At 36.0% G+C, this 25,412-nt stretch overlaps 1 long non-coding RNA gene across 2 annotated transcripts in view; it reads right to left on the reverse strand.

Annotated features, from left to right (window-relative positions):
- Positions 237–25,412, reverse strand: part of LOC110262170 — a 37,179-nt gene continuing 12,003 nt past the window's right edge. The window contains exons 2-4 of one of the 2 annotated variants that reach the window (XR_002346826.1): positions 13,538–13,622; positions 624–740; positions 237–370 (exon numbers count right to left, since the gene is read on the reverse strand). This is a non-coding gene — a long non-coding RNA (uncharacterized LOC110262170). The remainder of the gene's footprint in view (positions 371–623; positions 741–13,537; positions 13,623–25,412) is intronic. The other variant, XR_002346825.1, reaches the window with a different exon arrangement.

Here is a 25,412-nt window from a genome sequence, read left to right on the forward strand (position 1 = left end):
CAGTGGGGTTTTATTGTAGGAGCTCCAAAGATTGGGAGAAACAGACTTCACTCTTGGAGGGCACATATAAGGTTTCATGTGCATTAGGACCCAGGGCAAAATCAGTGACTTCATAGGAGCCTGGGCATGGGCAAGATCTACCTGCTGGACTTGGAGGATCTCCTGGGAGGCAGGATGGAGTTGTGGCTCTCCCTGGAGTCATAAAAGCTGGTGGCACACATATTGGGTACTGTTCATTTAAATGAGTTCTGGCTAGATGCAGACATCTTGCTTGGGTACTTGGCACCAAATCCAGGCACCATCCAGTTGTCTGTAGGTTCCAGTGCTGGGACATCTCAGGCCATACAACCAACAGGGTTGGAGCACAGTCCTACTCATCAATAGAAAGACTGGTTAAAGACTTCCTGAAGCCACCTCTAGACATGTCCCTTGACACATCCCTGCCCACCAGAGGGCCAGGAACCTAGCCTCATGCACCAGTGGGCAAGCACCAGACCCTTCTTCAAGTAAGCCAAATAAGCTCCTATACCAGCCTCACCCACCAGGGGACAGACACCAGGAGCAAGAAAACAATTATCGTGCAGCCTGTGGACTGAGTCTGCAAACACAGATTTAGAACCTACCTTGGAAACAGCTGGTCCCTGGCCCTTGGTGTTGAGAGGGAGTGTACTGCTGGAGTGGGACACATATAACATCCCCTACAGAGGGCTACTTCTTCAACGTCAAAAAATGTAACTAACCTATAACATAAATAAAAATACAAATAGAAATTTTAAAAAATGAGATGTCAGATACATTCAAGCTGAAGGTAGAAGGTAAAACCCAAGAACAACTAAGTAAATTGGAGACAGGCAATCTACTGAGGAAAGATTTCAGAGTAATGATCATAAAGATAATCCACAAACTCAGGACAAGAATGATGTACAGAGTGAGGAGTTACAAGAAGTTTGTAGCAAAGAATTAGAAAATACAAAGAACAACCAGATTTGAAGAATACAAGAACTAAAATGAATACACTACAAGGAATCAATAGCAGAATAAATGAGGCAGAAAAACGGATCAGTGAGCTAGAAGACAGAGTGATGGAAATCACTGTTATGGAACAGAATAAAGAAAAAAATAATTAAAATAAATGAGGACCATTTAAGTGACTTCTGGGACAAAGTCAAATGCACCAACACTCACATTACAGAAGGAGAAGAGGGACAGGAAGGACCTAAGAAAATATTTGAGAGATTAACAGCTAAAAACTTTTCTAACATGGGAAAAGAAACAGTCACATAAGTCCAGGAAGTGCAGGGAGTCCCATATAAAATTAACGCAAGGGGAAACACACTGAAACACAAAGTAATCAAATTGACAAAAATTAAATACAAAGAGAAAATACTAAAAGCAACAAGGGAAAAGCAACAACATTCAAAGGAATTTTAATAAGACTATTAGCCAGATTTTCAGCAGAAACTCTGAAGGCCAGAAGGGTGTGGCATGATATATTTAAAGTAATGAAAGGGAAAAACCTATAACTAAGAATACTCTATCCAGCAAGGTCTCATTCAGATTTGACAGAGAAATCAAAAGTTTTACAGATAAGCAAAAGCTAAGAGAATTCAGCACCACCAAACCAGCTCTACAGCAAATGCTAAAAAAACTTTTCTAAGCAAAGCTAACCAGTAAAGACAAACATACAATGAAGGTTGGAAATCATCCATACACAACTATGATATCAAAACTAGTAATCATGAGAGGAGGAGAGTAAAAATGCAGGATATTTAAAATATATTTGAAATTAAGAGATTAGCAACTTTAAAAATCATGTTTATATATAGACTACTATAACAAAACCTCATGGTAACTGCAAACAAAAAACCTGTAACAGATATACATTTTAAAAAGAAAAAGGAATCCAAATAAAAATAGTCACCAAATCACAAGAGAACAATAGAGGAAAAGGGAACAAAAAGTACCTACAAAAATAAATCCAAAACAATTAACAAAATGGCAGTTAAAAAAATACATATCGATAATTACCTTAAATGTAAATTGATTAAACACTCCAACCAAAAGACAAACACTGACTAAACGGATATGTAAATAAGACCCTTACATATGCTATCCTAAAAGAGATTCACTTTAGATCTAGAGACACATACAGACAAAAAGTGATGGAATGGAATGAATTATTCCATACAAATGGAAATCAGAAGAAAGCTGGAACAGCAATAGTTGTATCAGACAAAATAGACTTTAAAATAAAGACTCTGACAAGAGACAAAGGAAACTACACAATGATCAGGGGATTGATCCAGGAAGAAAATACAGCAATTGTAACTTTATATGCATCCAACATGGAGAACCTCAATACATAAGGCAATGTTAACAGACATAAAGAAGGTGATAGTAACACAATAATAGTGAGAGACTTTAACACTCCACTTACATAAAAAAAAATAGATTTTTTTCAGCCAGAAAAATCAATAAAGAAACACAGGCCTTAAATAACTGATCAGAGGGACTTAATTGATATTTATAGAACATAATATCTAAAAGTAGTAGAATACACATTCTTTTTAAGAAGTGGCTCTTAGAGCTTAGGGACAAGAGAAAAGAAAAGAGACAAGGTAGAAGATGTTCGTAAACCCTGATTATGTGTGCCATAATGAAGAATTGCCTCATTTTTCAAGCAAGTGAAGTATTTTGAACATGAGAGTGATATGGTTAAAATGCTATTGAGGAAAATTTCCTAAATCCCAGTAAGATTTTCTGTAGAATATATCAAAGAGTGATGAGATCAATGTGGTAGATGACTTTAGTGATCCAAACAAAGGTAGGAGCAGTGAGAATAAGGAGGAGTAGAAACAAGAAAGAAAGCTTAGAGGTCATCAGGATTAATCAATCAAAATGTGAAGAGGAGGAATAAAGTAGCATCATTCATGAAGGTGGACAACACGGTATGAAGATGCACAGTTCAGTTTGGGTCATGTTGAAATTAAGACTCCTCTGGGTCATGTTGAGATTAAGGGCTCCAGTTGGAGGTATTCAAACGTTTCACGGCATATGGGTTGTTGCAAAGGGGTGTTATGGATAACACAGAACCTGCCAAGGATGTGGTACTATAGAAAGAAGTGCAGATATTTATAAATCTTTCCTCTTCTTTCAAATCATTCCTCTTCTTTCACTATTTTTAAGTTAAATTTATTATCTGTATTCTTAAAAAGTAAAAGCAGTGAAGCAAGATTAAAAAGGAACAAAGAAAAAAATGAGACAAATAGAATAGCCAGAGTTTAAATCTATTAGTATCAATAATTAAATATAAGTGATCTAAATGCAAGTATGAAGCAAAGATTCTCTGACTGAATTAAAATGTCAGAATTAACCATTATTCACACATAAAAAGTTACTCTGGACAGATAGATTAAAAATAAAAGGATGGGCAATAAAATACACACAAATACCAGGGGGAAGGGGGGATGCAGAGTGGAAATTTTCTGCTTCCAAACATAGAATAGGAATTCTCTTGTGGTGCCACAGGTTTAGGATCTGGCATAGTCACCTGTAGTGGCTTGGGTATCCCCTAGCCTGGGAACTTCCATATGCTGCAGATGGAGAAAAAAAAAAAAAAAAGAAAGGAAGAAAGAAAGAAGATAGAGTAACAGGGACTGGATTTACCATACCTCCTGAAACTATTTTAAAAATGATAATTTTTTCAGATATTGAACATCAAAAGTTTCATGACAGTAATTCCTGACAATGGGGAAACCGATTAGATAAGCCTATGATTACTCAAGATTACTGCCGGAGAGAATATCCATACCACAGAGGACAGAATGGGAAGCCAGGAGGAGACTCCAGCTGTCTCTCTGAGTTGAAGAGAGAAAGCTAGGAGTCTAAGAGCAGAGGCAACAAGAAGTTTAGAATTCACCTGGAAGAGAGAAGTGTAGATTGATATAGAGAGCATGCTACAGAGACCTGCTGAGAAAACCCCATAAATATTTAGTTGAGTTCTAATCACTGCATGTGTGTAAAAATTCCAAATTAAATGGACAAAATGAACCGTCTTTTGAATGTTAATCCTTTTCCCACAACCACCTTTTTACTTGCTTAATGATTTCTAAAGTTTAGGGAAGACATGCTTATAATGATAGAGACAGGTGCTATTCATGGGCTCAAGAATATAGACACTTCCTTCATCAATATCGATTTGGCTATAGTCAGAGCTATGTCCTTAGCCTGCCAACAGCAGAGACTATTCCCCAGAGAAGAAGTGAGCCCTCTGCTGACTGATTGTACTAGATATTTTCTAATACAGAAGGGACAGAGAATTGGCTTTACTGAGACAGTCATGGATTCTGGCTGTTAACAGCCAATCTCTATCCATAGTCCTTCTGCCAGCAACACCATCTGTGGACTTATAGAACGCCTCATCCATTTGCAATGGTATCTCAACATCAGATAACCAAGCCAAACTTAAATGGCAGAAGAAGTATAGCAATGGGCTCACATCCATGGAATTTGGTAGATTTACTAAATTTTTCCAATACCTAGTATTAAACTATTTCATTTGGTAAACAGCGTACTCATGTTCACAAATTGTACCAGTTAGGAGACAAGAAAATGGAAAGAACAAAATCAAAATACTGGAAACAAGGGGATCTGTACTAGACATTTATGGAGGAATAATCCCTATAAAGTTTAGATATGCTCCTATAGGATGCTATATATGCCCTAAACCAGAAACTAGTATATAAGTGCCATTTTCTGCTTCAGAATTCCTAAATACAGGATGATGAGTGTCAATAAAATTTAGGTACAAAAAATAATGTTCCCAAGGATAGACAGCAATTAAATTGAGGCACTAGGATATGAACTTAAAACTGCCCATAGTCCAATCTCTTAACTGGATCTCCGAAATTACATTTCGTTATTAATCTACAATTATTACTATCTATATAAAGCCTATTTAACTTGTTTCAAAGGTCATCATCAATCCTTTTATGAAGAATGTCCTTATTTTTGATTAGATGTTAATAATTGTTCAACTCTGGCTTCAATAACTAATATGATAAGGCTTACTTGTCACAAATTAGAGATACATGTGCTTAGACAAGCAGCTATTTTGCTTTAATAATGCCTTGAATTTGCAGAGGAAAGGGAAACTTTGAAAAACTATCTTTTAGATCTATTATCTATCATCTTTCTAGGGTAGTAAGACCTGTCTGCTGAAAGGTCAGATTTTAGGCATTATTCAATTGACAGCATTTTATTAATAACTTCAAAAACTGTATCTCTGACATTAAACCATCTTTCTTTGCACTTGGAAATTACAAAACATGTACCCTAAAGTGATGGTTTGATTTTAAGTATATTAACAAATTAATAAATGTAATTACTCAAAGGAAAACTGATTATAGATCATTGGCTGTTTTCACTTACAGGCCACTTTTCCTAAATGTTTCTTCTTCTAAGTAAAAAGGTAACAACAGTTACTCTATTATGAAACCAAGTTGTGTTCTCAAATTCAGGGTTTATCACCTAGAACAGTGTTAGGCACAGAGTAGATTTTCAATAATTCTTAAGTAAATAAATGAATGGCTCAGATCTTTTATAATAATTCTCACTCTTTTCTCATTTCAATAAGCTAATGTTATTCTGCTTGGGCCTAATGGTTGTTGCATCAAGACTGGTCACTTGCTTTTCAATGGAAAATTTATTACTAAGAATCATTCAGGAAGGCAGCTGCTTACTTTTCACTGGCTCAACTTTTTATATTACCTAGGGAAAAACTGGCCATATGCCAAACTAAAACATTTTTATGGCCAGCTCTCTTTAGATGAGCAAAAATTATCTCTAATTCATATTATATTCAAAACTCACACACTCAAGTATGTCTTTTACTTCTTGGATTTTCAAGATAATATCAACCAAATTGTAATGATGACACAATAGGAAAGCTCTTGCATACATTACAGGCTGGTATACACTCTTCTTTCATCCTCTCTAGAGATAAATAGAATTTGAATACATCTTTTAAGTTCATTATCTTAATATACAGAATTTTAATTCTTGAGTTAGCATGTATTTACTTTCTTTTGGAATTTAAAATTCAGTGAAAGCAAGGTGGGTTTTGTTTGTTTTTGTCATGAATCTTGCATAGGAAAATAGAAGAAAAGACATTAATGAACATATAATATTTAAGCACAGATGATTAATCATTTGGGAAGTAGATAAGGAAGTTCTGGGATATTTTAAACATATTGATACCCTCTTTCACTCATCCGGGTGTTTCTAAACATTAGAACAAACCAAAAAATCACAAAGTTAAAATAATTTTAAAGTGGATCCCAGCATGTAAAAATGAGAATAAAAAATTAAATCAGTTTTGGATATAGGTTTCTCTTTGTGGTAGATGGTTTCAGTATGTCTTAATAAAAGTTTCCCTTTACATTGATTACAAATGACTTAATCCAAAAGGCATTTACATAATCTACAGAACTATTACATTTTAAGAAAAATTGCTCACTTTTGTAACCCTGAAAAGAATTATGTAAGAAAAAAATTATTACAGATTTTTTAAAGCACCCTTGTGCTATTCCATCTTTGTTTAGTAATCTTTGTTTTGATTTAGCAGTATTAATGTAAAGTAGCTGAAACAAGCAGCTAATAACATAGAAGTGATATCAGGTAAGCTACTTGAGCTTGTTATTAATTGTTAATTGTCTTCCGATCCTTAAACTAGATACCTAAACTGAATAGACCACTATCAGCAACTGATGCAAATTATATAAATAGTGTAGGTTCCCAAACACAAGTGGATTACTACATATTTTATTGCTTTTCTAAATGTCACTGAAAAATTCCATGTAATTTCCCTCATATTCTAAAAGAGGTAGCGTCAAAATTTTTGTCCTATTGTAAATAATCAGAACTTATCTTACAATTTTCTTGAGGGTTTGTCTCAGAAAACACAAGATTGTATTTTATATATTTTCTTTATGTAGATGAGAACTGGAGGAAATGTATTTTTATATTTTTTATAAAATATCAATAATCATCTATTCCAACCTCTTTAACTTATGCATGTTATATTTAGGACAAACTAAACAATTTATTTTCCTCTAAATATCCAGCATTCGCATATGTTTGTATATTTGTATATTTTTACTACGTTTTCTGCCAATATCCATGTTGTCCAACAAATTCTATCTCTTCTAACCTAAAACTTTACCGTTCTGTGAAGCTTACTCTGATCCACATAGATAGAAATGACCCCTCCCTTTTCTGAATTCTCATGATGCCTTGACATCACTTTTATGGCCTATGTCTCATCTGTTGTATATTGTATTTAGCATTTCAGGACTTAGTATTACTTTATTAAACTAAAGAACATATTAGAAATGAAACCAAATAGGTAAAATGCAAGGTATTCCACTTTGGAGGGGGATCTCAAAAAGTGAATATAGTACATAAATAAATAATTATGAGACAGAGAATATGAATGGAAAATAGCCGGGCTGTCATAGCTGGCGTGTCTTTATCTTAGAGAAGTTGATTAAGAAATAGCCATTATGTAAAAGGGGTCAAAGTATACAAACTTCCAGCTATAAAATGTCTTAGTAATATATAGCATGGCGACTATAGTTAATAAATCTGTATCGTATATTCAAAATTTGTTGTAAGTCTTAAAAGTTCTCATTATGAGAAAAAAATATGTAATTATGTGTGGTGATACATGTTAATTAGACTTGCTGGGTGATCATTTCACAATGTAAACAAGTATCAAATCACTATACTGTACACCTGAACTAATATAATGTTATAGGTCAATTACTTCCCAAAAAAAAGAAAAGGAAAGGAAAGATAAGATCCATTACAGAAGTAGGGACCTTTGAGAGGAAAAAAAAAAAAAAAAAAGGTAAAAGGAAACTATTTTTTTAAGACGTAAAGGTCACTGTACAAGTGATGATTCATTTTACCTCAGTGAATGTAGAAAAATGAATTGTCCTGTGAATTAAGGCTTTTAGAAAGTTATTTATTAATGGTGGGAAATTCTAGTGTCTTCCTCTATAGAAATTTTTTAGTAAGTATAGAATTGTATTTTCCTGAAACATTTAAATGAATTCTGTCTGAATACAAAAAGTGACCCTATAAGAAACAAACTTAATAGGTGCAGCCACTATCAACTGTATCTTCTTTATTAATCCTTTTCACACAGTCTGAGACCCAATATTGAAAAGTACAATAAAATCCTATGTAATTTAAAAGCTAGGAAAATAGTGCCAATTTACTTGTTTGGTTAATTAAGGGTTAAAAAAAGTCTTATGGAAAGTTATGCCCCCTTTTCTCATTGCTGAAATTTTTTTCCAAAACTTGCCAGAGCAATCTATATTTCATGGAATATAGCATTTGGACATAGCTGAAGCTTCAGGAACTTGCAGGGCATCAGGTTTATTAATATTAATGTTAAAATCCTGCATTTTTAGGCATTGTGCATTTGCGCATGATTCTATTTAAATGATTGGGTTAGATATTTTGTGTTCCGTATTACAGAAGCATTGATCCTATTTAACTATTCCATCTTTAGGCCACACACACACGCTCATCTATAAAAATTCATATTTAAAAGTGAGAGAGTTTCTGCAAATCACTAAAGAGGGGTCTTCAGTTTTACTATTTGAGTTAGAGATATTAACCATAAATAGGAAATTCGGGAGATAGTATTGACCTGCTTGCTTTGGCATGAGTGTGTGCAGAGGAAGTAAATCTGCTGACAAGCTCAGCTTCTCTCACTCATCTGATCTGAGGAGACACTGAGTCAACAGAACAGAATTCCAATAGCTTCCCTACTGCAACACTCACGCCCTTCAGAGTGATACCTTTGTCCTCTGGGGCTTATTCAACTGCTTTAGGAAAGTGAGCGTGATAGCCTAAGCAGTAAAAATAGAACCGTGTCCAATTTGCAGAGGAGAAAAAAAGGTTAGATTTAACCTAAAACATTGCAACACATTACATTTTTTAATCTATTCTATTTTTTTTTCTTGGCATATTTGTGTAAAGTTAAACCTTCTTTGGAAGATAATAATTTTATTGAAATATTGTTTTAGGATATCTGACTCCTTATCCTCTCTCACAAAACCATGAAGGGTTTAAAAATTTATCTCCCTATCTACAACTTAACAGCATGAAAAGAGGTGGGAAATACTAGAGCTCTTCTGAATTGGCAGCAAATCTACCTTTTACTCACTCATTCACCCACTCATTGACATCCACTCTCAGGAAATCCAAAGAAAGGAACTGAGTCTAGTTAAATGACCACACTTTGACCTTGCCCCAGGGAAGTGTACTAGCATTTACTTATACATGTGGCATGGACTTGTGTTAGAAAATTGGACTTGGAACAAGCTCATTTCAAAACAACTTGAGACTATGGTCTATTCCAATCTTTTGATTTTACACATAAGAAAATTAAGGCAAATGACTTAATGACAAAAAGATTACTAATAAATAATTAGCAGAGTATTTTCAAGAAGGAGGAAGTTAGATTAAATAATCTTAACACACTTTCAGTGATAGATTTCTATGAATTCACAGGAATAACATATTTTAGGTTCATTTTCTATAATATTTTAGTCATTTATTCTAATATTCAAGCATCTGCTATAACATAGGACTGTGCTAATTAGACAAACCACAGTTTTGACGAAACATAATTCCTGTATGTTTGTCAAAGGATACAAACATGAAGTTACAAAGTAGTGTCAAATGCTCCTTAATATAGAGTGTGACCATATTGAAAAGGGTCAGCTAAAGAAGAATTTGAGGTGCTGCAGAAGCCCCAGAGAAAATATGGAGGAATTCTGGGTATAGAGCTATTTTCTTGAAAAATAAAAAGTGATTTGTGAGGAAATGAAGTGACTGAATAAAAAATGCTGCTTTCAAGAAATTTGATTAAGCAATGACAACAACAACAACAACAAAGAGTTTCTGTTTAATGACAGGTGTCAAGGAGGGACCCCCCCCCACTCAACCTCCCACTGAATATACCATAAGAACGAACCTAGCATGCAGAGACATGCGTGATAGAGCAAAACACCTTTGGAGATGGAATGCATTGGATCCAGATTATTGGCTACTCTTTTTAACAGAAAAAATAGGGTAATAAGGAGTAGATACTTGACACCCGAGTGTAAAGCAGAGTTACTAGCTAACAGAAAGCCAGGTCAGGCAGCGAGTAAGATGAGAGGGGTGAAGATTGCCTTGGTACTTGTGGGAGTTGGGATAGGAAGAAGAAATGGGAGAAGTAGCTGACTAAGGATATGTGTGTGTGTGTGTGTGTGTGTGTGTGTGTGTGTGTGTGTGTGTGTGTGTGTGTGTGTGTGTGTATTGAAAGACCAGCAGAGATTAGAAAGCATGCACTTTTAGTACCAACAATAAAGCTCAGGATTGCAAGAGCTGATCAAGTGAGATGAAGACTGATGGTTTGAGCAGGAGCACAACAGTGGAGAATAAATACCTGGGATAAAGGATTTGTAGAGAAAGTGTTATGAACCTCAGGATACCCAAAATATAAAGAAAGAGGTTTACATAGGAGAAAGAGAGGGAAACTAAAGGTCTCAATTCCGTCAAAGACCACGGATACATGGGAGAAGGGGATTGAGAGAGCCAGCAGGGAAGGGGATTAGATGAATACAGGGCTTTTTGCATATTAAGACTCCTGGGTTGGGGAATTTTCAGATGGTGACTTCCTGTGTGCTGTCTTGGAGTGTATAATGAACCACAACAGTGGTGAAAATGACTGGATTTGAAGATCAAATAAATTGTGTAACTAGCGGTTGAATAGGATCTCTGCTTGCCGTCGGAAATCATCCAGAAGAATAGAGAAAGATGAGATGGAAAGAAGAATGTAAACTGTGGGCCAGTGAATATGGTGGAGGATTCATTCACCAGAAAAATGGCAAAAAGGGGGGAGTTTAGAGGATGGTAAATTTGGTTACTATAAACTTTAAAAGATGAAGGGGTTTTTCTTTCATGCATATAGTAGAAAAATGATCTAGAACTGGAAAAAAACAGGAGAATGCTGTGATTGCTTTAGGAATTTGGGGTGTGGGAGAATGAACAAGGCTATTTTTGAAAGGATACAGTGAAGTCAGGTATTTGGAGGTCAGCCAGGGTTCAGCTGAGGCATTGAGGAGAAATGTATAGAGAACCTGTCATATGCTTCCATCTGGAATATTACAATATGTACTTCAAGTTCCAAAGATAACCATTTTAAAAACTCCTGGTGCCCTTTCAAGGTGATTTCTTAAGGCAGGAAGTGCAAATACACATGTTTATCTCTGTATCTTCTGCCTAAGCAGGCACTGTATACTATGAACTCCTTCAGATCAGGTACTGTTCCTGTTTGTTGAATCCCAAGCATCTAATATACAGCTTAACAAACAGCAGGCTCTTAATACTTGTGCCTGTATTGTAGGTGACCCACATATATTTGTGGAATGACCACGTTATCCAGGACATAATATAAAGCCTTAACATTTTCTTGTTTTTGCCTTTGAAGAATATAAGAATGAAATAAAGGCACCCAGCCAGTGCATCTCAAAAACTTGTGTGAGATGTCTTGAAATAATTAAATTACTATGAAACAGGTACTTTTTCTCCCAGTTTGAAATGCATAGCCATTTTTCTAAGTATGAGAACATTCTATTTCTTTTCATATTATGGTGTTAATTCTTGGATTTTTATTTTAAAGGAAAAAAAAAAGTTCAGTCAGAAAAATCATTTTTTTCCCATCTTATTTAAGCAGATGCCTAGCTATCACCCAGTCTCGCTATGGACATCTATATTTTTCTCTTATGATTACAGCTATTTTGTGTTTTAGTGCTGACAGATAAACAAAATTCAAATTAAGTCTAACAGTGCTACAACAGTTTCTTCTAAAAACAACCTTTAAAAAATCTAAGAGTCAATATTATTAACAGTGAACATCCTAATAAATTCTAGGTCGTATGTGAGGCATTTTGCAGTTGATAATTTCATGTGTTCAGAATAACAAAGATAACTTCAGTTGTTGGATACTTTCCCCATAACTAGGCTATAAAGTTATTCAATTTTCTCTAACACATATATACACTTAACTTCACAAGGAATACACATGGTATCATTAATTTTACATGAATTTATGTAAGAATTAGCCCACTAATGTCAATGCCTGCGTCCTTAGACTAATTTTGAGTTCAAGCACTAATTTTTCAAATATTCTAATATTTATAGAGTGCCTACAATGCACAAAGGAGCATGCTAAGATTTTTGTGAGGACATTGGGATTAAATTAACTTCAGATACAAAAAGTCCAATTTATATACTAAGACATGCCATTTCTTTATAAAACTGTAATGACCATTACAGAATACTACAATAATACCTTTATTTTTAATTACAACAATTCTGATAATTATCAATTTTAAAATATGGTTTGAGTACTGATAGTTTTTTCTTGACAAGTTCTGTTCTTTTGGATTTCTCCATTCTCTTATTTCGCTAAATTGGGTTCTATTATGCTATTGTATTCCCTTGAACTTGGCAGGATACAGTATGCAAATAAGTGCCTGCTTCTTGTGCATCAGCAAGTGAGATCTCCAAGCTGTCTGTTAACTTGCTGATTAAAGTTAACCCCAGCCAAACAAGAGAGCACATTAATTCTCACTGCAAGATAAATATCAAGGGGTGTTTGTATTCTTTCATACAAAGTTCCCATTATGAATGAGACAGAATTAAGATGTTACACGTATACCATGATAAAACACTGAAAGATTGACCTATGTTTCTTAAACAAATTTGCTTCTTAAAAAAATCCATTGACTTTATTGAGATTAACCATGGAAAAGGCATTTATTGACACTGATATAAGTCATGAAGTTTTAAGTCACCATGAAGTTAATGTATCTCCAGAATGTATACTATAGGCAACAAATTAGGGTAGTGTAATTAAAAAAGGAATACATACTGCAGACTGAGACAATATAAATTCAAACGGATTCCAGCAGTTGGGTAAATGACACTACCTTTTGGAGACTGCATTGCCTCACCTGGAAAAATGCATACAATTACTACCTCTTTTATCATTTCATGCTAGTTTTATAATTCCCGTGTCTAGGCATCCACTGATTTAAAATTTGGTAATTTGGTAAAATGATATTTGTTACAGGCAGAATGACATTGCACCAAAGATAACCAAGTCTTAATCCCTGGAAGCTGTGAGTATGTTAAATGACATGGCCAAAGGGAATGAAGGTTGCTCATGACCAACCTTTAAAGAGGGAGCTTATTCTGGATTTTCCAGCTAAATCCAATGTAATGAGAAGGGTCCTCAAAAGTGGAAGAAAAAAGGCAGAAGAGGAGAGCCAAAGAAAGAGACTTGATAATGGACACCTGGTAAATGAGAAGGATCTGCATGTCTGGCTTTGAAGGTGGAAGAAGGGATCCAGGAGTGAAGGAATGCTGGTAACCTTTGGAATCTAGAAAACCCATGGAAGTAGATCCTTACCTAAAAGCCTCCAGAAGGGAGCACGGTGCTGCCCACACCTTGATTTTAGCCTGGTGTGATGGTGTCAGATGTTTGTTCTACAGAACTGTAAGATAATAAATTTGTGTTGTTTCAAGTCAGTATGATTTTGGTAATTTGTTGTAGCAACAATAAGAAACTAATACAATGCTGGAATTTTGAAATTTAAACAAAGCAAGCCAGCATTGTGGGTAAGAACTTGAGTTTTCCTCTATAGACTAGACCTATAAATTAAAATTTATACTATTATATTTTAACAATCAACTTACTAAAACTGTTTCTAAAGTATCTTTATTTAAATTTTATTTCATATACTTTACAATTATACATTCACTGATATTTCAGCACTGTCTACACTGGATTTGAACATGCACAGCTTTATAGAGGATTAAATGCAAAGCAAATATGAATGAAGTATTATATGTAAGTTATTTCTCAATAAAGATGAAAAATAAATCCCTTTTCTATATTAAAAAAGTGAATTAAGATCACTTTATTAACTTTATGAGTTTATATAAAACTTAAAATGAATACTCCATTATTGAGATGGGAGCTAAGAGTATGTTAACTTCAAGTTAATAATCAGTTTCAGCTTCCCATGCTGAATTATAGCCTGAACATTTAATATGTAATTAAAATTATAATTATTAGAATTGTTTCCATTGGTTATTCTTTGGTGAGGGTATACATTATCAAACACTGTAAGCTACCAAGTGCTTTTTCATTTATAAAACAATACTTAAAATTTTAATCTCCAAAGAAAGACAATGTAGTCTCTTGTTAAAGTTGTAGTCCTGCTCAAGAAGACTAGAACTTTCAACTAGATCCTAATACCACATAATGCTAGGGTCATAAGGAGATATGGTATTAGGACAAGAAGTGTGTACAATGTAAAATCTAAATAGGCCACTATCTGCTTTGGCAGATATAGAGACAATCTTCAGACGGAAGCTGGGATAAGCTGGTAAAATGAAAGGAAGAAATATTTCCTTCTTGAGTTTTTAATATGGGCAGAAAGGAGAAGACAGAAAGTAAGGCAATAAGCAGATAGCAGGACAACACTGGGCCAAGATTCAAAGAGGCTACATGAGGCAAGTCTTAAGCAATGACATTAGGTAAGTGAATCCTCCTACACGGTTGGTGGGAATGTAAATTGGTGCAACTGCTATGGAAAACAGCAGGGAGGTTCCTCAAATAAAACTAAAAATAGAACAACCATATGATCCAGCAATTCCACTCCTGGGCTTATACCAGAGAAAAACATAATTTGAAAAGATACATGCACCTCAGTGTTCATTTCAGCACTATTTTCAATGCATGGAAGCAACCTAAATGTTCATTGACAGAGGAATGGGTAAAGAAGATGTGACATATATATATACACACATATACATACATACATACACACACACACACACACACACACACACATATACATATGTATGTATGTAGTGGAATATTACTCAGCCATAAAAATGAAGTAATGCCATTTGTAGCAACATGAGTGGACCTAGAAGTTCTCACATCAAATAAAGTTAAGTCATAAAGAGAAAGACAGATATCATAAAATATCTCTTATATGTGGAATCTAAAAGAAGGATACAAATGAACTTATCTGCAGAACAGAAACAGATTCACAGACTTTGAAAACAAACTCAGGATTACCAAATGGGATAGGAGAAGGGTAGGAGGGATGGATTGGGGGTTTGGGAATGGCATATGCACACTGTGCTATATGGAATGACTAGTCAACAGGGACCTGCTGTATAGCACAGAGAACTCTACCCAATATTCTGTGATAATCTATGTGAGGAAAGAATCTAAAAAAGAATGGATATGTATACATCTATAACTGAATCATTTTGTTGTACAGCAGAATTTATCACAACATTGTAAATCAACAACACTTCAATAAGTGTTTAAGAAATGAAAATAAAAACTACATTACAAGGCTTTTAGAGGCTTGAATTATATTCATTATGTTCACCTCCCGGTCACTTATGTGAAGGGAAGAAGAATGTGCCACCCTCAAACACGCCTCTTTGGCAAAGGATTATATTGAGATTATTTTTGGAGAAAAAGTAGACACAGGAAAACTCTGAAAACAGAGAACTAGTTATCCTTTTGTAAAGGAAATTTACATTTATAAGGGAAATCTTCATTTGCAAGGCTGTCTCCCTCTCTGGACCAAGAGAAGATGACTAAATCACAATAAACTCTTACCAGGGTTTTGAATTAGGGAATAGGAGCAGGCAAATCTACATTAAGAACCTTACCCTTGTTTACTGTGCTTTTCCTGACAATCTCCCTTAACCAGCCTCCTACCTATCAGCCCTTCACCCAGCAACATCTTTCCTTGGTCTTTAGCTGAAGATAGTATTTAAGGGGTTAGCCTGAACCCATTTCAGAGAATGTATTCATTTTCCCTGGGTATATCCCATGCATACATGAGGTATACGTGTTAATAATCCTCTGCTTTTCTCTTGTTAATCTCTCAGTATAGGAGGTTCCTCAAGGAAAAATGATTTTTCCTCCACTACATAGGCTAACTGCTATGAATCAGGATTGTAACATTCACACATTTAAATGTAAACATTTCCCCCCAGTGCAGTCAGATTGATTTCGGTGATGATTTTTCCACCTGTATGTAACTGGAAATTAAATGATAAACTAGGGTGTATTACATATTTTAAGAGTTTACTTGAGCAAAAATTGATTTGACCCCAGCAGCACTAAACTGAAAGTGGCTAGAATTCCACTGATAGGATTCCAGGGAAGGATTTACATAAAGAAAATGTGGAAGCAAGAAAAGAAATTATTTGATTGGCTATAGTTTAAAACCTAGTTGGCTATTTGTGATTGGTTAATATTTTTGATTCTATAACCTGAAGCTATATACAGGCATCAATTTTGGTTTGCTTAGGTAGGGGGCTATGGCATTAAAGCCACAACTCAGTCTAATGGGCTCCTTGTTTAATTTAACAAAATCTCTTATCAATTAACACCATTTACCTCATTGTATCTTAACATTGCTATGTGAATGTAACATTATTATTTACTTGACCCAGGGTTTCGAATTAGGGAATAGGAGCAGGCAAATTTACCTGACTATAGACATTACACTGATACTAAGATATTACAATGATACTAAGCTATCATTCTGTATACCATGTACACATGTACACAAAGTAGTAGCAACAATCATTTATTTACTACATTTAAAATACTATTAATATATATTGTATAATATAGTAAAATGGCATAACTATAATAAAATTATTTTATTGACTATAACATACCAGGCACTGTAGGAAATAAAAAATTCCTCTCCTCAATCACTTTCTAGTGGAGAATCAGACAATAAGCAACATAAATATAGTGATAAATAATGAGAAAAAGAGCAATGAGGGAGAATAGAGATGCAGATGGGCTTGAGTAATATTAATACTTAGAGTGGTTGGTCAAGGTTTTCTGGAGCAGGCAGCTCTAGAGACCTGAATGAAATGAAGGAGTAGACCATGCAGATCTCTCAGTGAAGGGTATTGTGGACAGAAAAACTATCAAGAGCAAAGGCTCTGTTGCAGATAGGTACTTGAAACATCAATGATGAAAGCAGAATAGCTGGGTAGAGTGAAGTGGGGAGGAAACAGAAGAAATTATAAAGGAAAGTCAGATGAGGTCTTGTAGGTCATATTAAAGTCTCTGGCATTTACTCCAGCTGAAAAATAAGCCATAACAGGCTTTTCAGCATTGGAATGACATGATTGGACTTATTTTTTTTTTTTTGACAGAATCCTGGCTACTTTCTTGAGAAAAAAACTGCAGGGCTTAAGGTGGGAATGGGTCAAAGGTAGAAGCAAGGAAGACAGTTAAGAGGCTATTGGAATAATACCCATGAGAAATGGGTGGTTAGACCATGGTAGTGGTAGAGAGAAGTTGAAGATTTATAGACATATTTTGATAGTAGAGTCAGCAGCATTTGTCACAGGTTTGGGGGTGAAAAGGACAAAAGACTTAACACCAAGCTTTTTGGTCTATGCAACTAAAGGTATGGGGTCACCATAAATTGTGATGGGGAGAACTGCAGGAGGTTTTTTGGGGGGAAATGCTAGGAACTAAGTGTGATGGTAAATTTGAGATGTTTATTGAACATTTAAATGAAGATGTCACATAGGCAGATGGTCTGAAATTCAGGGAGAGGTTTAAGGTAGAGATATTAATTTGGAAGTCATCAGATTATAGGCAACATTTTAAATCGTGAGATTGGAAAAGATCACAAGCGGAATGAGTGATGATAGAGAAAAGAGATGAAAAGTAAGATGCCTGTGAAAAAAACAGAAACCAGCAAAGGGACTTAGAAGGCAAAAGTAGGTCAACGTGGTATCCTGGATGCAAAGTATTAATGGGAAGAGAGAGACCTAATAGTGTCAGTTACTACTGACAGGTGAAGAAAGTTGAATATTGAGAAATGATTATAGGAATTAGCAATATGGAGATTGAAGGAAACCAAATATGTCTCCCTACAATTTGCCACTTTGACATAAGGGCAAACAAGCAATACAAGGAAAGCTTTCTAACTGTCCCCATGCCCAAATCTATTTGCCTGAAAGCAGAATATACATTTTCGAAGATATCCCTCCTCCTCTATCAGAAAGGACAGAAGTTAACCACCAGAGAAAACTTGAGACCCTTATTCTGGAGACTGCCAGAGGACTCTACATGACAAAACTTCACAAAGCAGCCTTTATTCACCATCAGTTTCCCATGTATTTACTTTCCCACATTTTGCCATCCTTAAAAACCTAAAATGACTTCCTTTTAGGCTCTCATTTCTCCACAAATTTATTGTCTTTGTAGCCTGAATAGCCTGAATTTTAAGTCACCTCTTTGAGTTACTCATTTCTAGATACTCTCATGTATTCAGGCACGATGCACATGTTAATAAACTTTTTGGCTTGCTAACTGGTCTCTTATTTCAGAGCTCCAGCTGAGACTCTAAGATGGGGAATGGAACAATTTTCCTCTCCTACAAGATATCATGACTTTGATGATAGTTCTGAAGTAGCAGTGGGGACAAAAAAAAAAAAAAAAGTCAACGAAATATGTTCAAGAGAGAATACGAGGAAGTCATTTGGAGATCCAGTGAGTATAGAGAATATTTTCAAGGAGTTTTGCTTCAGTTATGAGCAGAGAAATGGTGTAGCAGCTGGAAGATAGAATTTTGGAAAGGAGAGGGTTTCTTTGGGAGTCTTTTGCTCTTTGTTTTAGGATGGGAGAAATAAAGGTATGGTTAGATGTGAGCGGTATTATGCTTTAGAAAGGGAAAAAACAATGTAGGAAAGAAAAGGGATCCTTGCTGGAGCAATGACCTTGAGTGGGAGATAGGGGATAGGATGCTAACTAGATGCACGGAGAGTTCTCTTATTGAACCAGGATAGAAGCTTGAGTTGACAAACACTGATTCAAGTAAGTTGGTAGATATAGTTGTAGAAGACTGTCATGTCTCCTTTGACTGCTTTAGTTTTCTCAGTGAAGTTGTTATTTATCTGTAATGCACCAAGTGAAAAGACAAGGAAAATATAGATCTAAAGCATAGTAACAACAAGCCCTTCCCCATGGGTTTATTTCACTTAATTCTCCACTTAGCCTGACAATTGTTTCTAATGATTCCAATGAGTTTTCAGCAGCAAAGGGGATTCATCCATCAGGATGGTATCTAAATACTATTTGTGCATTCAGTCTTTACTGCATAAAAAGAACCTAGAGCATCTTACAAAAGGAAAAAGAAATTCTAGACTCCTTGCCCTTATGAGATAGAGCATACATCAGCACAACTTCTTCTCAGGAGTGTAGATACCCCATTAAGATGCTAATTAAATACTTGTCTGGGAGAATTATTTGCCCTTTCCCTCTTTTATCTGTTTTCCCCTGCATTTGAAATCTAGTCTTGGGCTGCAGAATTTCAATTCACAACAAAGATATTCCTGGGAAAGCACAAAACTCTCTGGCAATTGCCAATAGTGCTGAAGTTCTCATTTAGTAGAAATTCCTTCCTAAATCCACCCAAACTGGAAATTTGTACTTAAAATGACTGGAATGAATTATACATGAGGAATATTAACTTCAAAACATGTAACCCTATGGCAAAAATGTTGTGAAGACCTCAGAGTGTCAGACAGAGACAAATGTTTACATTCTGGGTTTTGTTTTTATGAGTGGGAGCAAAGGCTAGTTGCTATGCCCCATATAGGTCATTTATAATTACTATAATTACTATATCTTAGGCATTAGAATGAGTAACTCGGAATAAGGAAAGAAGGGCATGGTAAATATTACACATGGAAAATTACTGGTTTGAACTTCTTAATAAGCAGTAATTTAATACATAAATAGGTAGAATAAGTGGCCAGTTGTAGGGTTATTCCTAAACTAATTAACTAAGAGGTCCTTCTTGTATGTTTATGGAAACTATACTCATTTTAATATATACATTAGTTTGTTTCCTTTAACATATACTGTGGTCTGGGAACATAATCTATAAGAGGTAATCCTGTAATAATAAACAGCTAACCTGAAATATAATTACTTTAAAAATTAGACACAAATAATGCAAAAACTAAATTATATGAGTCATTTTTCAAGAGGTGATTAAGCTTGAGAAAAAACACATAATTCTATTCGTATGCAAAATGATCCATAATACTATGTTCTAATTTTGATGTATTAATAAATATAATGCTATTAAGATTACACCTAAAGTGTACTTTTAACTTCAGACCTTTTCCATATACTATTTTAGGCTTACTTTCTAAAAACATAATTGTGTTTTTCTTATAGAGAACATCTCAGAGTGACACTAAACATATTGATTAATCATCCTAAATACCTTTAGTTTCTCTGTTTAGTAACTGATGTTTCAGTGTCTCACTTGACTTCTATTAAACCTAGGTACAATAAGATATTATATTTAGTGTTGATAACTGTAACAATATGTCTGTATTAACTAAATCAACAAACTTCAATTCTAATATAAGATATTAATTTAATACTGAATATTTCCCAGTTTACGTGAACCTAAAATTAATTCTGGCTAGTTTGTTCCCTTCCATATTTTGAGAATTTATATATGCACTTAATTTCCTTTAAGGCAATAAGTAGAGCTCATTTACATTTAATTTTTGATAATAGCATCCCAAAATTAAGACATAGATGATGCACATACAAACTCATAGACAGACACAGAGACATCATAGCTTCATTTTTTAAGCTTAGTCATTAGTCAGGTATTACAAATAAAACTCACTAATTTATAAATAAGTTTTGAAAAGACTTCTTTCCCCACTTTTTTTCTTCAGTCTCAGGATTTACAGATGGTCTAGATAAGAGTTCTCGAGAGCCCAGGTCCCAAGGCACAGGGCAAGAAAATTAAGTTCTCCTAGGACTTATTCCCTCAAGATCAGAATTCTGAAAAGACGTTTCCTCAAGCTCGCTTTAAAAAAAAAAAAAATTATATATGCAAAAAGAGTAAACCAAAATAATCTCAGTCTTTGAAGGTTTCAAAGGGAGGAAAAAAGGCTACCTTGAGAGGAGAAGGTAAGGGGAAAAGACCAACCAAGTCTCTTGTCCCTCACCAGGTTGGGTCACTCTGGCCAGTTGTCCACGTCAGAAGGAGACAAGGGACCAAAGGGTCCCGGTTGTGGCTGCTGGGTCTGATCCATCAGCAGGCGAGCTGGTCCTCAAGTACCCTGAGAGGTCAGGATGTCGTTCAAGGCAAAGAAGGGATATCCCACCAGATTTGTGAATTCTAAAAAGATTTTTTTTCCAGGCTAGTTTTCACTAATAACTGCATATGCAACAGAAGAACCCATTTTGATTATTTTTTAGAGCCAATTTTTCCTTTAATACTCAATTAAGTAGATACTTGCAAGTATAAGTTTTGTACATACATAAATATGGCTGAGGTGTTAGTTGGAGGCTGGCTTTCCAGTTCTCCTTGATTTTCTGTTTGAGACAACTTCCCATTTTAAAACTGAATTTGTCAGGGATAAAGTTTACTAATGACATTGTGTGCTGCTTGAGAGCTTAATTCCTCTGGGTTTTAGCCCAGAGTTGCTTCAGCTCTCTCTTAAGTGTCTCAGGTCTCCCAGTGGCATCTAGGACACTACGGGTGCTCAGATTGCCAAATGGCCAGCTGTTATTTGAGTCCCAGGTGCAGCTAGTTTTATTAATGATCCCTATGGGATCGCTGCAACAGCAGTGAGGACTCTGCCCTTCACCAACCCCATTAAATTTCTCAGTCACTTGAGAAAACCGTAACTGGCTGGGAGGAGTCTTGTACAGTTTTATCAGAACAATGCTCTCATATAGTATTTTCACCTTTATCCCGACAAATTCCATTAGGCAGCCAAACTGAGGAAAAGTGTCAGATCAGCCTCTAACCTAAATACCCAGCCTGGACCCCTCAATCTCTTCCAACTAAGCCAAGCTTGGCATCTTAGTCTTTGGTTCATAGATATATGCTGCTTTCAATCTTCTCCAGGGGACTGCCTGATGGAATTTCACAGATTTTCCCAGATTGGCTTTGTTCTTTTTTTTTTTTTCTTCTTCTTCTTCTTTAAATGATTTTTATTTTTTCCATTTTAGCTGGTTTACAGTGTTCTGTCAATTTTCTGTTGCACAGCAAGGTAACCAAGTCACATATACATTTTTTTCCCTCACATTATCATGCTCCATCATAAGTGATTAGATATAGTTGCCAGTGCTATACAGCAGTATCTCATTGCTTATCCATTCCAAAGGCAATAGTTTATATCTATTAACCCAAAATTCGCAGTCCATCCCACTCCCTCCCTTGCCCCCTTAGCAACCACAAATCTGTTATCCAAGTTCATGATTTTCTTTATTGTGCAAAGTTTCACTTGTGCTGTATACTAGATTCCAGATATAAGTGATATCATATGGTATTTGTCTTTCTCTTTCTGACTTACCTCACTTAGTATGAGATTCTCTAGTTCCATCCAATGTGGTGTATATATACACAATGGAATACTACTCAGCCATAAAAAAGAACAAAATAAGACTTTGTTTTTCCTTAGCTCACAAAACTGAAGCCTAGGCTAGAACCTCTGACAAAATCTTTTCTAGGGTATCATCAAATGGAATTAAATATGCACAAAACTTAAAGCAAAACCAGAATCCTCACCAGCCAAAAGGAAGCCACAGAGTTACAAATGAGATCTCCCAAACAGAAAATCCCCTAAATGGGAACCAAAAGTTTCCACCCACTAAGCCCGGGACCTTAGTCCCAGTGGTGCCTTACAAATGGGATCTCCCAAAAGGAAAATCCCCAGATGGGAACCAAAAGTTCCCCAGAAGGACAAGATCTAAAGGGCCTCGGAGTACATGCCAGGGGACTTACCTAGATGCTGGCAGAGGTATCACAATGTCCCAGATGCTATTTTTCTCCTTCCCCAAAAGGTTTCTTGAAGTGGGAAGTTTAGGTCGGCAGGAACAGAGAGGAAGGAAAGAATTGATCCCCCAAGGCCAATGGGGCCTCAGCAGCTATTGCAGTGGTCCTTGCCTTCCGACCACTTTTCCAGCCAGGAGTTCCAACTTCTGAGAAGACCAGTTGGGTCTGCTTGGGGCCCCAACCCGTGGCAGGAAACTCTCAGTGATCTGGCCTCCGAAAGAGTCCTCCAACCCTCTGCACACCTGAAGGGAGACTGGCGTGGAGAGAAACCTCAGAGTGTCTGATCAAGCCGAGAGCCCTGCAGGGCTGCCTGCCCACAGGCAGATCCCAGGTAAATCCCCAAACTTTGTTGCCAGAATTTGGCTTCTGTCTGCTGGTGCCAAACTGAAATGCAAGGTCAGAGTTTTGGGTAAAAGAGAAAAAAAAAAAAGCTTTATTGCTTTGCCAGGCAGAGGAGGGTCACAGCAGGCTAATGCCTTAAAGACTATGCCCCCCAGAGAAAGAATTGAGAGGATTTTTATAGTAAAAAGGAGAAAAACAGGTTTTCAGATAGGAATCAGGATTGGGACAAACTTGCATTCTTCTTTCTTTGGGGGAATCTTAGTCATCAAAGCTGGAGTCAGATGTTCATGACGGTGGTCTTCCAGGTTATTGTCTAGAATAAGAGTACTTGCAAAAAGGGAGTTATTGATCAGAGATTAGAACAAACTAGGAAAGTTCCTGAAAATATCATGTGCTAATAATCTTTAACCCACAGGCAATTTTGCTTATGGGTGATGTGTTTGCTTACAGGTGATGTGTTTAGGGTGCAATTATGTCAGGGAGAAGGACAAGGAAGGACTCTAAGCTGTTCAAGTTCAAAGTATTCACTTCAAAAAGAAGCGTAAGGAATATAATTTTTCTCTCAGGGGTATGAGGCACCTGATCACAGATGACCATTAATATAGTAAGCAAAAAACCCCCACAATTGATGAAATATTCATATAACAAAAACTTATCTTGCTTATTTAAAAATATTCAGTTCCAGAAAGTTTATTATTCAGCAGTAGTTTGACCCTTTCCAGTAGTCAAAATTTATACTCCATGGATTCGTGGATACTGATCTGGGGGGAAAATGGTTCACTCACAGTTTTGTTCACTCAATAAATGTGGGTGGTTATATTCTGTCATGTAGGAGAGGAAGCTCACAAGGGACAAGAATGATATGTACAGACAGAAGTAGAAAGAAAAGAAGAAGAGAAAGAAGCCTGAATTCACTCAAATTTGGTTACAGTCCAATATGGAATTGATTCTTGCCTTGTGTTCCATGAGTGATGCCAGAATCCTCATAATAAATTATACTCATGTATGTACAAACACACATATATATTACACACACAAACACATACAGTCAATCCTTATTCACGGATTCCATATTTGTACTTTAGTCTGCTCACTAAAATGTATAACTCCCAAATCAATACTTAGGGTATTTTCTCACATATTCAGCGACATGCACACAGCAGGAAAATTTGAGTCATCCAATGTGCTTGTTCCTAACTGAGGCCAAACAAGCGATAGCTTTCCCGTTTTGGCTCTCAAGTGTCCTTTTGCATTTTATTTAGCGACATACTTTCTGCCTTTTTGTGCATTTTGCTGTTCAATTAATGATTAACCTCTCTATTCAACATAGTATTCCCTTTCTTGTCCCAAATTTCTTCCCTTCAAGATTGAAGAGTATCTAAGGAAAGGGGGGATTGAAACTGATCAGGACTCTGGGGGATCCTCCCAAGTGCAAAAGCCTTTCCCTGTCCCCATTTCTTGCCTAAAGGGAAAAGATTTCAGACTCTTAGACTTTCCCTGATTTCTGAAGGGTAGAATCAAATAGTTACTAATTAGATGAGTGAGGGAATGCTGAAAACAAAGGAAAGGCAGTTAAGAAACAACAGTGCAGTCATGGAGTAGAGTCCTGGTTGCTCCTGAAGGGATATATCTAGTGATCTGATAGAGAGCTCAAAGCTCTTCCACAGAAACTAAGGCCCCCCCAACCCCCCCCTTCAGGTAGACGATGGTAACTTCAGGCTGAGCACAAGCATGTGGACCCCAGACTGGGTAAAATCAGAAGGTTGATGACAGATTCCTGTAACACCATCTTGTTGCCTCACCACAACCAATCAGAGGAGGGTTACAAACCCTGGAGACCTCCCCAAAATTTTGCCTGGCACCAGAAGCCATTCTAATGATCTTAAAAATCCCTTTTGTGATAAAGAAATAAAAACTTTTATTTGGCGAATGTTTAGGACTCCTGGGCCACTGCAAAAACCCCCTTTAAGTGGAGAGCAATAGCCATTCCACAGGAGTCTCAGAGGCTCCCAGCCTCTCATCGTCTACAGGAAAGAACTGTAATGG

Source organism: Sus scrofa, chromosome 8 (genome assembly GCF_000003025.6).
Source record: "Sus scrofa isolate TJ Tabasco breed Duroc chromosome 8, Sscrofa11.1, whole genome shotgun sequence".
NCBI lineage: Eukaryota > Metazoa > Chordata > Mammalia > Artiodactyla > Suidae > Sus > Sus scrofa.